The 17,346-nt window shown below is 40.9% G+C and overlaps 1 long non-coding RNA gene across 1 annotated transcript; it reads right to left on the bottom strand.

Moving 5' to 3' along the window:
* Positions 1-2,043: 2,043 nt before the first annotated feature.
* Positions 2,044-7,743, bottom strand: LOC136018934 (uncharacterized). The gene is made up of 3 exons (XR_010614665.1): positions 7,595-7,743; positions 6,399-6,470; positions 2,044-2,255 (listed from the first exon to the last, which is right to left on the bottom strand). It is a non-coding gene; the product is annotated as an uncharacterized LOC136018934 (long non-coding RNA).
* Positions 7,744-17,346: the final 9,603 nt, after the last annotated feature.

Here is a 17,346-nt window from a genome sequence, read left to right on the forward strand (position 1 = left end):
AGCTTTAATTTTTCATTAATGTAACCACTTTTGCTTGGCAAATAGAAGGCTGAACAAAATTTGCTGCAAGTGTATTCCTAACTGATTCAGAGCCAGTTGAATGGCTCGGGAAAATAGTTTTGGAGCTTTTGCTATTTGGGCTAATTGGTGGGATTAGTCGTTAATATCAGCTTGATAATAATGTGTACCTTAGACACCTGAAGTTATTTCTCTACTATGGTAGGTTACCTGAGATTTTTGAAACTAATACATACCTGTAGACACCTTCAATTTAAGATAACATTGGAAATTATTCCAGGTCTCAGGTGCAAGTATACCTGGATCAGATGGTTCCTATGTGTTTAGTCAAAATAAATTCCTGGGTCTGTACAAACTCAGACTAAAAGAAGTCTGGAGATAGGCCGTACATAAATACTTTATAGAGTATTGTGTACACTAATTAATAAATACAATTTTCTAAGAGCTTTCTGAACCTTGAATAAATATTGCTTAAACAAACGGATGCAAATTATTAATAGAAACTGTAATCTCCCTCTCTATCTATTATTCTTATTTGGCCCTAACTACTTTGATAGCAGAAGATTAGAAGAATAAAACAGGTTAGCTTTGCCAAATAAAGTGTTCAAAGCACCAAAGAAATAATTTTAAGACTGAAGCCCTGTACAAATCAAAGGATAACTAATCTTCCACTGCCCAAACCTTGTTGTTTAACTTCTTATAGTAAAATCTGTGCCTCCCACTGTTAGATATTCTTGCGGGACTGCAATGTTGTTTTATGTATGCGAACCAACCTTGCAATATAAGGTGACAAACAAAAAAGATGGAAAAATATATAAAATGGAAGAAGAAAAAAAAAAAGGTCTACTTGCCACCTCAGGCTTTAAAACTCTTCTTACACACTTCAGCATAAAGTCTATTAAAGCGGAATATAGTGGAAATACAATATACAGCAATGAATGTCTCCAAACCAGCAATTTAGCGCTAAAGCTGAGGGCAGTTCTTATGCACCGACTTTTAATACCGAGACGATTTGTGGTCTCACAAAGTTCCTGCCTTGGGCAAGAATTGTGCTGTGCTCTAATAGGTCTAGTTTGTTGACTGTCAGAATAATGGAGAAATTGGTAGCAGAGGGCCTGAGCGCTGTAAACAGCTGAGATAATTAGAAGGTCTGTCAGGAGGAGAATAAGGCTAAAGTAGTTTATGTTCTGTCACCGGGCGAAAGTATTCATTCAGGAGGCTGCTGGAACAATGCAGGATATGTTGTGTTATGTCCTAGCAAGCTTGTCCGGAGGTGGGAAAAGAGTGCTTCTCATCAACTTAGCTTCCTCTACTGTCTTTCCCACTGCAGGTTTGCAAGAGTTTATATTTCTTATTAATAAAATAACATGCCTCTCAAGCAAAATGCTGAACTGCGTTTTTTAAGCCAAGCTGCTGGGTTAATAGCAAGCTTAGAGTCAAACAGGGCAGCACAGTGGGGCTGAGGAAGCTGCAAGGGCTGAAGAAAGAAGTGCCTTTTCCCAAGCAAAAATAAAGAATGCCACCACCTTAACAGGGGATGCTCCTGTATTGATGGAACAGTGCTCCAGAAGCTGTTAACATGAGAGGTCTGATGCCTTAGCCAAGAAACTAGACAGCAGGGAGTCAAGCAATCTAGAAATTGCTGTGACTAAGCCATTTCTAGGCAACAACATGCCTTGGGATGAAGCAAGCCAAAATTTTCAAGGCTGGTTTGTGGTTTTGTGTCTTAGTTTAGGTTCTAACTTCTGGAAAAATGGAGGGCAGCTCACTTCTGCATAGAAAGACTTGAATGAGTTCAGAAACTGGGGAGTCAGAGGTGATTGCTTGAAATGGCTGCTATTTCAACAAATACCAAAATAGCGTGAGTTCAGGAATTGGTAGGCTGTGAAGTTATGCTAAGATTAAGATATGTTAATGCTTAATAACAAGCAAATATTAATAAGTTTTGAGTTATAGAGAAACAGGGGGGGAGAGGTGGAACAGGCCCATGGCCAAGAGACCTTTGTCCGTCTTTCTCTACCTTAAGAAAAGTCACACATTAACTTTGCTCCCATGGGAGGATCTGTACCTCATACCGGAGAAGTCTGGGGATCTTTAGGTGTCAGATGATTTTCAAGTTGTTGTTTATAAATGCTGCCACTGATTTCGTCTCAGAGGGTTGGACTGTGGAAAACATTCTTGCATGCTGTTTTTATTTAATGTGGATCTCTCCGAGGATTACCCACATTTTCCTGGATCTGTGGAAAAAGAGAGGCTAGACACTCAGGCTAGGACTGGATACTTTTAAAACTTGGACAGTTCAAAACCACTTCAGCAAGGAATCTTAAAAGGACTTAATTCCGCTCAAATATTTAGACCTTTTTCTCACGCAACATCCAGATCCCTCCTACCCCACTGCATTTTAGCATAAGGGGCAGATCCTTGCCATCAGTTTCTGCCCCTGCTTCCCATAGTCCTTTTGAACACCTGAATAGCTGTTGCTTTAATAATTCGGTTATCTTTTTGACAGGACCGGAGGAGTCTTTTTTAAGCTCCTGCAGCACTGTGCAACAGCAGGCAGCAGACAGTGCATGATTGCACTGGGACTTAAGAGCAAACTCCAGCTCACTGTCAATGGCTGTGTGCCAGACAGCTCAGCCTGCAGAGAGCAAAACCTTTCAAAAGGCTGAGCATTTAAAAGGGAGACTGTCAACTTCCCTCTGAACACTTAGTGGGGGGATCGCCACAGAAAAAGGGAGCATGTCTGAAAATTGAGGTGTATAGGGACAAGCTGCGCAAAACGGCTAATTATCTTCCTATTCCCCTTGCATGCCTATTAAAGACCACCAAAAATAGCATCTACTTAAGGATAGGGATTTTTTTCTTTTCCATGCGTTAAGTTAAATGGGCATCCTACCTGTCATTTGGTGAGGTTGAATTGCTAATGGAAGAATGGAGCTGGCCAGAAGCCACCTCCTGACAGCGAGAGGCAGGTCTGAACAACAAAGTTTGGATCAAGATCTAAACTTTTCTCACGTCCAAATATGCTTGGATCCAGGACGCTGGCTGACACCCGTCCCTGCTATATCTATTCTGTGATCATGTGTGAATGGCCCTATTGCTTCTCACTACACTTGATGTAATCAGTTCCATTTGGGCATCATTCTGCAAGAAAATCTGTTGTCATGATGGCAAATGTGTGATGCTTTGCTGGATGAAGATTTGCTCTTAGCCCTCACAAGACATCAGTTTTCACCTGGAAACATACTAGTTGGGCTTTACTGACGACAACTTCCATATTTACAGTTCTCATTATTAAGTCAATTTTAACTCCAGGTTTAAATGGGGCATCCTTTCCCAAGCTGGTATCAAGATACTATACACTTGACAGCCTGTGTGCATGTGCAGCAGGCCTGATTCTGACTCTTCCTTCCTTCACATCTGGTTTATGCCTGTGCGATCCCATTGACTTCAGTGGAATTGTTTCTGATCAGAATTTGATGAATACCATATTTTCCTATGTATCACCCACGGATTATCTATAAAAACCATGATTCGTCAGCAGTGTCGTTTATACACATATGTAAGTAATGCAAAGGGAAGTTTACTCTGGGGCCCCCTCTTTCCCAGTAGCCCCATTGCCTCCAATTCCTCTCCTGTTTACTTCCTTTACCCCACCAAATTATCTCCCTGCTTCAGATTCCTCCCTGTTCTGGGTTCTCCCCTGTTCTCTTTACCTCTGATTCTGGGTGGTTTGTGAAGAACCATCTAGGGGTGTATTTGCAAGAGCCAGTGTTTTTAAAATAATACCCAATATATGCAAAGAACGACACTAACTTTTTTTCCCTTCTCTTTTTTCCTTGAAAAGTGGAAAAAAAACAAATTGGCTGGGTCAGCCTGAAGGGAAATTTCAGTTTTCTGACTGAAATTAAATCTGGAGGGAAAAGAAAAAGTGTTAAAAAAAAAGGACAAGACTTGCATTACATGAAACATTTCATTTAGTCGACAGGTATTCTTTTTTTAAAACTTTTAACATGTAATTAAGTTTAGCTAAATTTGTTCTAAAAACGTCCTTCTGCAATAAAAAATGAAATTATTTGTTTCAAGAACATTACCAAAACATTCTGAGTTTTCCTTTCCATGCCTCCCAATAAGTTATTCCTGGAGTCGAACACATATTCTCTGACTATGTTTCTCAGAAAAAATAATGCATTTAAAATCTACTGTTGATTAACATGAGGAAGGAGGTGAATCAGAACCTATATATTTGAGGAATCATTTACTCACCCATAAGGTGGGAAAAATGAACAGAGGTGAAGGGCAATAAAATCAGTAATAATTTTTGGCATATAATATCTTTTTTGGAAGTCACGTACACAGCTGTGTGATGAACTACAGATAATGTCATGTATCTAACCCAGAGCCATAGAGCAAATCACTGGCAGAACCAGGAGTACAAACGTACTATGTTTTGTTCCTTGAAATGGTAATAACCACTTGAAAATGTCTGTTTTATAGAAATATGTGCATGCATTCTATAACCAAAAGTGTATTTTCACTTTGCATTGTGATCTTTCCAATTTTCTTTTAAGTGAAGGCTGTGTGTAGCAATCATGGTTGGATGTCCTCTGTTGAACTTCCACCAGAAATGTGGTCTCATTTCTTAAGAGAAGTATCCAATTACTTTTGGCCTCACATACACTTCAGTTACTGTCAGAAGAAAAATGCAACAAATAGTGCTATGTAAAGAAAACAAAATGATTATCCTACAACCTAATAAGCAGTTTCAAAGGGCAAACTACTTGCACCCTCTGTAATTTTTTGCCATTAGATAATTAACATCAGAAGTATTAATGATCATTTTAACAAATTACCAGATAATTATAATGGGTTTCTTCATTTAGCCATATATATTGTACAAACCATTCTAAGACCTGCTTATTAATTGAATATCATAGAACCATTATTTATTGTCTTAGCTAAGTAACAACCCACACTGGTAACTAAACCTATTAAACAACTGTACTGATTGTAATCAGTTGTTAATCTTTCGTTACCAGAGCAATTCTTAGTGGACACAGCATCACTGACCAAACTCAAATTAAGGATCAAGGGAAAAACTGTAATGGGTAACAATATTCACTGGGATCACAGACCTAGAAATGTCACATCCCTGACTCGTGTTAACTTCAGCCAGAATGAAAACTAAGAGTGGAACAAATGCACTTAAGAGTTTACAGGGCCAGCACATGCTGGTGGCAATGCTGCTTCTCAGATTAATTAATTTCATAACATTTCCATAATACAGTTTTACTTAGTGTACTTTTCATAATCTAATTTTAGTTGAATTGCTTTGCACAATCTGCTCAAAATGTGTTTACGATTCAGAATTGTTAGAGTCCCCTTTTCATTTTGTGCTCAGCTGCCTTTGTAAAATCTGCAACAGGGAATAAAATTGGTGAAATAAATTAAGAGAATCCTGCCAAAACTGTTTTTCTTACTATCCTAACATTCAAACCAATTCACTTGGGCCAGGTTTGCAGCACTTCCCATGGATCCTCTCTTAGAGGTTTGTGGACAGGAGGACGGCTGGAAGAGTGAACTTCAGGAGTACACCACAGATTTTTCTGTGGGAAGAGGATTTTGGATTGGGGGGGGGGGGGGGGGGGGGCAGGAAAGCTGATTCCAAATTACCCATTTCCAATTTGGGAACAGATATGGCCCATGTGACCTAAGCATCTTGTCAAGACAGCTTGAATCTGAAATAGTGAATATGCATGTGGATGAGCTACAGACCCAAAAGGATTCATGGAATGATAGGGTACATCTATCTGAATAGACTGAAATTCACCCTTGAGCAAGAGGCCGGGAGAAAGCTCTCAAAACTTGGCTTGTATGAGATACAAGTCCCACTTGTAGCTTTACTATAAACTCCCTTGGTCAGTATCAGTTGTACATACAACATATACATTTGAAAGAATTCATGATCCCCTTCTGACAATTCATGAAGAGGGAAATGATTTGGAATAAATTATTCATTACAGAACTACTCAGCTTTGGTAAAAAAAATCTGCAGGTTAAGGGAGAAAAGGAGCTATTGTAGCTGCAATGGTGTGTTGCAGCCATTTTCAACTCTGGATGCTTTAGCTTTGTGACCAGTTGATAATATCCTGCCATTTTCTTAATTTCTGTGCCTTTTGTCGATTCCTGCAGGACTCTTCCTCTTGAGAAACCCTGCCCTTCACAGGACTCAGGATCCAGAGGGACAAAGCAGGATTATTGCTCTTTAAAGAAAACATTGTGTTTCCTTTCCTATGAAAGAGTGCAGTTCTAGCTTGGGTTTCCTCACACCTTGATAATCCCTTGTACTAATGCAGTTTTCTGCCCAAGGTCCATCATACCTGCAGTGCTGCTCTTCTGGATGTAGTAAAAGCAGAGAAAAATGAGCACCTAATGGCTTTTCAACGGGACCTCTGAAATAATTAAAAAGAAAATATAAAATTCAGGAGTGGCTCTCATGCTGGTTGGGTAAAAGACTTAACTCCCTCCCATGCTTACTTTTAATAATCACTGTAGGGATCTGAGTGATGGAGCTCAAGGTTGAATAAATCAGTGTGAAGTCTGAAGAGTGAGATCCTCATCCCACTAAGATCTGTGGCCCAACTTACACCCTCCAGGCAGGGTAAGCTGGCACACCAAATATCACTGGCCATTCATTTTCATGGACATAGGACTTTTTTAATTAAAAAGAAAGATTTTTTTTCCCTGCTACTGCCATTTTCAGCTGCCTGAACAGCTATGATGACACCTTACGAAGTTGCCATTACATTAGTGATATTAGTATTAATCACACGTTGCTTGATACTGTAATTGAATGGTTTTTACGCAGATGATATTAACTGATAAAATATGGCATCCTCATGAGAAAACATTACCTTGAAATATTAGCGTTATAATATGTTAATTTCTATGGAGGATATGAGTACAGATATATGAGGAGATGTAAATTTCCCAGCACTTCTGCTGACAATTTCCATGTCAACATAATTCTTAGGAATTCATACTCACTATTTTGTGATGACTTATATGATGATGTATAACAACTTAAGGGGTTTTTAAAATGCAGTATTTTGACTAATGCAGTTTTGTAAATAGCATGCAGGACTGTTTCTTCCTTTCATTTCTGGGAAGGCTGACGCAAGCTCTTGGTATCACCAGGAAGTCACCGACCTGAATATCGAATTCTAAAGCGGGTGCTCAGACATATCTGTATACATTGCAGCTGCATGTTAGCAGTGGGAGGAATGGTTCCCTTCCTAAGTATTATAAATTGAGGCTAATACATTATAAAAAAAGGAGAAAAAGGATAAGCGGTTAAAGGGAAGTTCTACACATTTTGCAAAGCTGTTGGAAACTGAATTTCAGTCTGAAATTCATGACCAGTAAGACGTAGTCCAGACAATTTATATCATCTGTAGACTTAATTCTGATCTATCTTATGGGTTTTTTTTTGCTGCAGGGTCCCCAAGAAAAGTTGAGTCTGACTGCATGCTTATTAGGATATATTGAAATTAACTGTGTCAGGGCCTACACTCACCCTCAGCTCCTGGATGGAAAACACAAGGTCCACAGCATGCTGCATCATTTCTTGTTCTTATTTTGCTGGTGAGTAGCTTACACCAACACAACTCCACTGGCCTTGCTGGTTCCTGACTTAATGCTGGTGCTCTCCATGATTCCCTTGAGAAACAAGCTGGAATAACAAGATGAGAGCCTTGTTGACGGGCACCCCAAAGACAGGCATGATGACAACAGTTGGGGTTCCTGCATCCAGAAAGAGGCAGCTAACCTGGCCTCCTCTCTCTCTTAGGCTAATCTGAATTAATTGGTGCTATTTGTGCCTTTGATACTCAAATGCAGAGCCCGGGGGTGGGAGTTCTCATGAAACAAGTGGCCACTTGGGAGAGCAGTCCCAGGTCCAATCATGTCATGGGCTCATTTGTCTCCCACAGTAATTCACTACTCACTTCAGTCACTTTAAATGTAAAACAGCTGCTGCTGCTTAGCCCTCTTTTAAGGTACCTAACTAGCAGCTTTAAACCAATCCTGAATGGGTCCCATCCCATAATAGTCTCTCACACAGTGGTCATTTGGAAACAATTAACCCTTGATTCAAGATCCTCTTAAAGAATCCTTTTCCAGGCCTTCCTGTACTCTGCCACAGCCTGTTGCATTGCTGCCTCTTGGATGGGAGTAGTTTCATCATTTAGGACTACTTGGCCTTTGCAGCAGTAACCACCTATATGGTGATTTGGGGGGGGGGCATAACATAATTTCCAGGGTTATTTTATGGAGTTTCCTTTCCCCTCCATCTGCACTGAAGAAAATTTAAGATACCAAATCAAACAGAGTGGTGTTTTATTAAAAAACAAATATATAGTTTCCTCTCTTCCCTTTTCCCCCCCATAGTACCTGGGGGTCTTGTTCGCTTTGCACATGTTTGGCACCACTGCTACCCCTTGCCTCGCTCGGTCCCTAGTGATACGATGAACTGGAGATTAATCTGTTTTAAGGAGAAGCATCTGGCTTCAAGCTAATAAAATATCAATTTGTAACAGGGAGGAAAAGGCTCAGCAAGAGGTCTGCATGCTTAGGGCTTTGAGACCCAATTTGACTTGGGAGTTTAATGCCACTTGTGAATTTTCAGCTGTGCTCTGAGCACTTCAAAACCTTTCTCCATGCGGCGGTCTCAGCTTTCTCTGAAAGCCTTGTACTTTCAGACCGGTGGCTGTTGTTGGGGTATCTCCCAGCTCTGAATCTCCCCTCCTAAGCACCCCCTACCTTTTCCTAATGGCTCCGCGGCCAGATGTGGTGGCCCCTTGCTGGGATGTTAAACTGGCAACACCCTTGATCCAGGCAGACAGACGCTCAATAGCCAACTTCTGGAAAAGCTCCCCCCGCACTGGCCGGCTCTGACACAAACCAGCTGAAGACATTGCAATGCCAGAAAGTGTTACAGCTGGGCTGCCTGACAGATTGGCAGCACACACGCTGATTTGGGGACCATATTTGGGGGCCTGCAAAGTACTCACTGTCCAGGCACCGAGCCACTAATCACAGTTTACATTAGGCAATCAGATACTTTTCAACTACTGAATGATCTGCTCTTTCCCCCCCCTTCCCCCCTTTTTCACCTTACGGGACCCTGTGTGTATATACAGTACCTCTGTGCTCCACATCTGCACCGTGTTTTAAGCCGTATCTAATGCACAGCTACTAACGTCAGCTGAGGCAGTGACAAGGAGGCCAAATCACTGCTGATCTGATTCCTCCTCCCCACTCCCCGAGCTTGATTTTTGCCTGTTCCAGTGCTGAACCACTTGATTATTTTAACCTGGGAGGTTATCTAGTTATGGAAAAATCCTATCGGACTTTGTACATAAAGAAAGACTTTATGTCAAGCATAGGAGTCTGTTAGCCCGTAGAATCCTGAGTGGTTTTAAATACAACTCCAGAGATCAGATTTTCAGTGAAAACAATAGATTTTAGAGTAATTTCTGGCATGCTGCTATCTTAATCACTTTTACATAGAAGTGTTTCATTAGGAATGAATCTATGTCATCCCCATATGCCAAGTCTGATTTCTGCACTGGCCCAGCCATGATGCTGTAGATATATGTTCGTGCATGATAAGTGTGCCATGGCTGGATGTCTAATGAATATGGCCTCATTTACAACGAGAAGGACTTAGACCTGGCTAAGACCCAAAGTTTCTATTCCAAAGAAATACTGACATTTTGCAAAACCTGAGTCTCTGTCAGAATGAATAGCTGCGATTTTTATATTTTCCAAGCCAAAAAAGGTGCTCTGAAAAATGTGTACTGTATTAAAACATTAAATAGCAGTTAGGTGCCAATTTAAGAAATATATATAAACACAGAACGTGAAAACTCGTATTTTAATATAAACATTGAACTGAAATTAACAGAAATGTTTTGATGTTGGTGAAACGCGATATCATAACTTCTTCTCACCAATGTTTTTTGCCACAGCTGATCCATTCCTATGAAAATGTTTTGATTTTAACAAAACCGTATGGTTTCCACTGAATAATTATTTTGAAAGGAAACCAAACCAAATGTGAGAGGTCCCCTGACTTGTCCCATCGAAGAGGAAGTTATCACAATTGATCTAAATGAACTTCTAACTCATGTTCGCTTGCAGAGAGTCAATTCCTGAGGTTCAAGCAGAGCAAGAAGGGTGCTCTAATGTTTTAACAAATGTTAAACTACTTTTTAGAGTTAATATTATCCTCTTCCCTTTTTTTTCCTCAGTCATCTCAACCAAATATCACTTTGCCAATTATGGCTTAATTTCCCTACCAAAGAAGTGGAAATACTGATGTTTACTCACTTTTCTTCAGGTCTTTGCTTAGGTAAAGCACTCATAAGCACCAGTTAACCTTATTATGTGTAAAGACTGCTGAGGTGAAGAAATGGGCACCCATACTGTTGTGCTGGATACAAGAAAACAAAAGGGTTTTTTTGGAGCCAATTTGTAGTTTCAGGGGTCTGAGGCAGAGCTGAACCTTGCTGTTTATTCCCTTCCCTGGTGAGTCTGGGATGCGACAACTGACAGCCAACAACCAACCCTGATGACAAATTATGAGCTTTGTGAGAGGAAAAGGACGTCGATTAGGTAAATATGGTGTGTAACTCCGGCAAGGCAGCGCGTGCATGCACACACACTTAGAGTCTGAGCGAGAACAGAGTGGACTTGAGAAATGTATTACGCATTCAGGCAGCTTCAATGTGCCACTAATAAAATTAAGTGTTGGAACATAAATGTTTTAATTTTAGTGCGAATGCTCCAAGCAATACCCCCTCCTGCACCTTTCTTTCCCACCCCCAGCCTAGACTAATCCATTTAGAGACAAATTTACATTTTATTTCTCCAAACCCTATTAGCATTAATATAAAGGTCAGCACTGAAAAGGCAGCTTCAGAAGCTAATGTGCCAGTGTGCTGTGCTCTGTGACCAGATGAGGGCACGTGGGTCTCTCACCCACGGAGTCTGACAAGAATCTGTAATTTAAGAGGGCGGTCCTCCTCTCCAAACATCCCCATAGCTCATGGAGATGATCAGGTCACTCTATAGAAACCAAACGGGACTTATTTTCTTGATATCAGGAGGAGGAGAGGGGGGAAAAAATCACTCTGTGAAAAGCCCTTGGTGCCATGGAAAAGCTATTGTCAATATTTATGGGCTTTTTGGGAAAAAGCCACTCCATTTAGAAATGGTTTAGCTCCAATAGTGACATGCTTCGGGTGTCCCTTATCGTAGATTTGATTTACAGGTTAGGTGGGGCGCAAACAAAAGCGGTGCTGGCTGGGAGATTTGGCACCTCTCAGCCCATCATTGCCTTCTGGTGGAGTCCAAAATCTCCATCAGGAGTATCCCCGCTGCTGAGTGATGATTGCAGAGCCCTGAGGAGAAAATCATTCTGGTTTCAGAAGTGCAAAATGTCTGTACGAGAACTGTATGAGCTTGATGTGGTTTGTGGTTTGGTTCCAACTGAGAACCCTGCCCTGGGAAAAAGCTTAATAACCCGGAGTAATCCCATTGAATGTACTGGGCCTTCTTATGTGTATAAAATTACTTACGTGCTAATTTTTCAGAGGATCAGAGCCAAGGATCTTGACCATGCCCGCTGGACATCTAATTGACTCATGGCTTTGTGTCTAAATCATGTGAATTTCATCTCAAGTTTCAAACAGATGTTTGGTCTGAAATCCTAAGTCTTAAAAAGGAATGAAGTCAGCTTCATCTCCTGGATCAAGATCCTGTGAAATGCCTATTTTTGTATAATCACAAAGCAGACGCCGGGGTAAAGCAGAGTGCTCTAAATTAACGTCATTCCTCCAGGCAAACTGCATCATGCATTACAGTGATTCCCCCCGCCCCCCATATATATCTTGGGGTCTTCCTCCTACTGCTGCTACTACTACTAATCCAACACTAAAAAGCCAAATATTTCTTTTTAAAAATCCCTAAAAATAATAAATCTCAAGCCCTAAAGAAGCTCTCAAGCCACTCTAGGCTGAGCTAATTCACAAATAGACTGATAGAGCAGGTGGACATGCCAAATGTCATTAAGTTTGCCAGAGCCCAGCACTGAGGAACACAAAGGTGAGAAGTATATTCCCCAACAAATGACCCCTGACCGGGAACTCCCTGCTACCAGTCCCTCTTGCTTTTAAATTAAACCAATAAGCCTACTTGAGTGTCTAGCTTGTTTCATTTGATTCCACTCCAGGGGAAAACCAGCCTCTCATTTAAGCTTTTAGAGTTGTGAAACCAAGGTGTTGGAGGCTCCTGGAGCTCAACATGGAGAACTGAGGCAGGAGATCTGAATCTGAGCTTGCTTGCTGCTGCTGCCACGTTGCATGGTCAAATTGCTTCACTCTGTGCCTCAGTTTCCTTCTCTTGTAGATGTGCATGCCTGAAAAGCACCTTTAAAAACTCCAGCTGGAAAAAGGTGTAGTGTGTCTTTTGGTTGTACATTCACCAGTGTTTCTCTACCTTCCTGCGTTCTCAGGGTTGTGTAAGTGATGCTCATGTGACTTTCTTTTCAACGTGCTCAAACAGAACCCCATAAATAAAGAGCCAATAGAAAAGCCCAGATGTGTCTCCATAGGTGAGGGCTGAAGGAATGCCATAGTTTCCATACCATCACATAGGCAGACATTTGGAAGATTAGGGGCTGCTGCATGCATCGCTGGGGATCAGCACAAAGTTATTTGCAGTTGTTTCTGTAATCATGTTGCTCGGGGAGAAAATTCACAGTATGTCTTGCTGCCTGCCTGCCTCCCAGACATGCACCCTGCCACCTGTGTGCAGTGCTGGAGTAGTGTTAATGCCCTGTGCTGTGCTAGAAGCCATATAAATTAATTGACTGGCTAAACACCTGCTCTGTGTTTGTTTGTTTTTTCCCCCTTCCTTTATTTGCTTACAGTTCTCTGTTTAACTGGATGAGATTTCTTTTGTTTTCTTTCTTTTCTCTTACTTTTTCCTTATTTTTTTCTTTTTCTTTTTTAAACCGTTCAAGACTTTTTGATATGACCATGAATAGTTTCCATGCACAGCTAATATAAAGCTGGGTATTTGTGGACTCACTTAACATGAGTCAGGATGGAAAAATCAGGGTCTCTAATCCACACGTTCAAATTAATTGACATAAAGATTCCATTCCCAGGCTACAGAAGTGAACCTTTAGTGGCATGCACTTAGTACCATGGCCCCCAGGAAGGTTTCCTTTCTTCTAATTTTTGGAGGAGAGACCAAAAAAAAAAAGATATTCCAATTCTCATTCTTAACAAATCATTAAATTTGTGCAAGTTTGAGAGCTGATATTTCCAGCTTCTTAGACATCAGAGACTCTGAGGACAGCCTTTGATACCATGGGAAGCCAAGTCACCTTACTTTTGTTAGCTACTGGCCTATTTGTTGCTTGTTTCACTGAGCAAGGGAAAATTGATTAAGCTGACTCCAACCAAGACCCTAATTTTCTCAACACATTGAGAGGCACAATTCCATGAACTTCAACAGTTAAAGGCCTTACTGGTTCATATTGTCATCAATAAGACAATCAGGTCTTATGAGAAGGCGTGTCACCTCACTGTGCATCATCATGTAGTGAAGTTTGAAGGATTTTATTGTGTCTCAGAACTTTGCTGGTGTACCTGTCAGAGCTGAAAGAGAAGTTTGCATTAGTGATTCATAAATATAAAGTATCAGGTAGAAGTGCTTAATTTGACAGGGGAGACAGGACTTTCACTGCTATGCCAACATGATCAGAACTTCCTTTTGTTTTTAAATGTCCAAAATTTTGGGCAGGAAATCTCAAGAAATATAGATTTTCTTTGGAGATACCAGTTAGTCTTTGTTTTCCTTTGGAGAGGCCGCAGGAAAGCAGTTGTCTTATGGATATCTTTGGTCCTTCTTTTGTCTCAATTGAGCCCAAGACCCCAGTACCTGACTTTTGGCTTTACTGACTGTGTTTGCATAGTATGGGGCAAGTCTTCTGATCATGTAGATTATATAGATCTGTTCAGCTCTACAGAAGTCAACAGATCCACAATAAACTTGGAAACTCTGAGCTGTGAATGTGTCCCCTAATGCTCACTACAGCTCTCAAGGTCTGGCCCAGCTTCACTAAGGGCAAAACTAGGAACAAATGGTTTTTTTAGGCACCAGTTTATTAGCTGGTTGTTAAAATCCTGTTTGGGAACTTGGAGGGAAGATCCGTGTGTTCTTAAAGTCAAAACATTTGGAGGTGTCCTGAGGGCTTCTTTCTGAAAGAGGTTTGGATTGCTCTTCAATGTAATTGAAGCACCTAGAAGTGACTTTACATCTAATTTAGATCAGATGGGGAGGGAGGAAGGAGCAGCCCTCAGCAGTTGCATGCAGGCAAGGTGATTTTTGATTCACTGAACCCAAACATATATGTTTTAGTTTAATAGTGACCTACCCTTGTAAACATGTGTACAGGAGACTGTGGGTCCCCGCAATGACATCTGAGGAGGGATAATGTAGCTCTAGAGAAATAAAGAAAACCAGACACCTTACAGTGAGGAAGACATCAAATTGAAACTCCTTAAAGAAATCTCCCACTTCCTATTTGCTAAATCACTCATTTTGTAAATGTCTTTGTTGGTGGTGCTACCACATATAATGTGATCAATAGTATTATTCTCTAGTATTCCCCTAGTTGACTGGTTGAAGAAGATGCCGGGCAAGAGAGAAAGGGGGTGGGATATGGAGTGAGGGGGCTGGGAGGAGGAAACTGTACTTGATCCTTATGGAAGTCAGTTAAAATTAATTGGAAAAAGCTTTTAAAGACCTAAGATGAAGACCAAATGTATCTCAGACCTGCGGCCTCATCCCCGACACTGAATGCGAAGGTCATTGCAAAGCTGTAGATTTATGCGGAAGGCTTGGGTGATGGAAAATGAGACAAAAGCATTTGGATTTTATTATTCCATTTACTCTGACCCTGGGCCATAAAGGGTTTGGAGAGCCTGTTTTATGTATTCAGCTGGTTGCCACACTGACAAGCATTTGGAGCCACTTAAATAAACCACCCCAACCCACAGCTGCAACAACACCATATCAAATACAGGTTAGAGTTGAAATGTAGAGCCAGCAGCACAGCGTCTCCAGCAGGTGCATGCAGAGTGTTTTTTAACCCCCTTGGTTTTGGAATAGTTCCCTTATTTATCTATCGGCTTTGATTTAAAGACCATTTAATCACCGGTATAGATTCCAGGTTAAAGTGTGCACACATACACACACACTGACACATGTAATAGCAGGGCAAGCCACTTTCTACTGCTTCTCCTATTTCCTGATTTTTCAAGGGACTAACACAGAGCTTGAAAACCTCACGTTTTGGGCCAAAGCTGGGCAATTCTGCCCTGCCTCTTTCCCTGGCTGCTCTATACACACACTGAGTCTCTCAGATTTCTGACAGGCACTGCCACTTTGGAGCAACAAGAGACAGGCAAGAGTAATGCATTGAGAGGAGGGAGAGGGAGTAAGAATTTTGCTTAGAAAGAGGGGAAAATAGAGCATGTGTTTGGACTGATGACAGCAAAAGTAGGTATCCAGCCGTGCTGGGAAAGGGGAAAAGGCAGACAGTTGACGGCACATCCACTCACTCAGAAATCAGTGGGAAACCTAATATCAAGTTTCTTAATGTGTCTTAGATGCTGTATGTGTAACATGTTGAGATTCTCCAGTGGGCTACAGGATGTGTTGCACCTACATGAAGGTGAGGAGTTAAACTCCAGTAATCCAAACATTCAGATTTTCTAAAGAACTCACTTTCACCCTGCCTGTCCCTCTTTTGTTCCAATTTTCCATTAATTTTGTGTGGTTTCTCATACTCTTTCTTTCAAATATCAATATCAACTGTGTGGATGCAAGTTCTTGTGAAAACTGCTACATTTGCTCACACAAGCCTAGTTGCTCATTTATTAGATTTAAGGAAAGCAATTCACCTTTAAATAGGGATCACAACTATTCAGGGCAAAACATGTAATAGCCAAGAGAGTTTAAAAAAAATGGCTAAGGAGTATGTCAAATACATTTGAGTAACAAAGCAATTCCAATCTCTTCTCAATAACCCACTACCTGCAGAAAGAGGCTAATTTATGTGCTGTGAATTTTGCACCCAGCCTCTTCCTAGAGGCTATTCTTTCAGGAGAGAGTAGAAACACGTGATGGCTGACACGAAATGTTGGAAAAGATTGCACTGCAATAGTCTGTATTTTCCAATCCTGGCTAGATAAGCAGAAGACAATGGTTTGTAGGACTTTTAATTCCCAAATTCACATTTTTTTGTAGTTTATTTTCCTCCTTAGCACAGTTCCATAGGGATCAAACTGAATTCACTTAACCAACACCTCTAGTCATGTAGTATTAAGAATATTACAATAAAAGCTAGAGTAGCCAGGACATCTTGAAGTGTTTTAATTTATTCCTATTTTGTGTGATTCATATTTAATTTTGAGTGTCAGTCCTTGCCTAATCTACATAATAATCTGGAATAAAATAGGAACTGATAATGTTTAGCGAAATTCAAAGCCTCTTTTCAAATTAAGCATCTCTCATGAGAGGGAAATGACAATAATATCAATTCTCACTTTCATAAAGGAAGATAATGCAGTCAGCCCCGTCTTAGCCTTGAAGATAACGTTACATGATAGACAGCTCTCCTTTGCAGTGGATGTAAGCCAAACTAGGAATGACCAACCTGTATGCCCTCCTGCATTTGGAGAGAGCGATAGCCTGAAACTTTGCTTGATTAAGCCATCAGGCATCTTTCAGGGTGTGAAAGCTCTCCTTATTTTTTAGAGCTTGTGGTGTGGCCACAAAGGTGAGGATGTTCTTACATGACTCTTAGATATCTGTACCACAGCTGTCCACACCTGAGGTGGTCACCCTCCACTGAACAGATATGGGCCACTAGGTCTCATCCTGAAGTAGGCAAAGCAGATGAATCGTGCACCAGAAATGCCCTTTCTCTCCACCGACTGCAGTGGAGTACGAGCACAATGAGATCAGATGTAGACATCTACCTTATAGACATGTAAAGTTACATGAGACAAACCCCAGGCGTACTCACCTTTATCAGCTCTTTGACATGGCAAAGGCCTGGTGTCGCTTTTTTCTCTTGCTCTCTGCCTAGAGCAGGCAACAATTTTGTCTCTTGATTTCTGAAATGCTCTCATTTAATTAATGTCACTGGGCTCAGCTAAGAAATATGTGAGTGAAATATAATTGTGT

The sequence above is a fragment of the Lathamus discolor genome, chromosome 8, assembly GCF_037157495.1.
Source record: "Lathamus discolor isolate bLatDis1 chromosome 8, bLatDis1.hap1, whole genome shotgun sequence".
In the NCBI taxonomy this organism is placed as follows: Eukaryota; Metazoa; Chordata; class Aves; order Psittaciformes; family Psittacidae; genus Lathamus; species Lathamus discolor.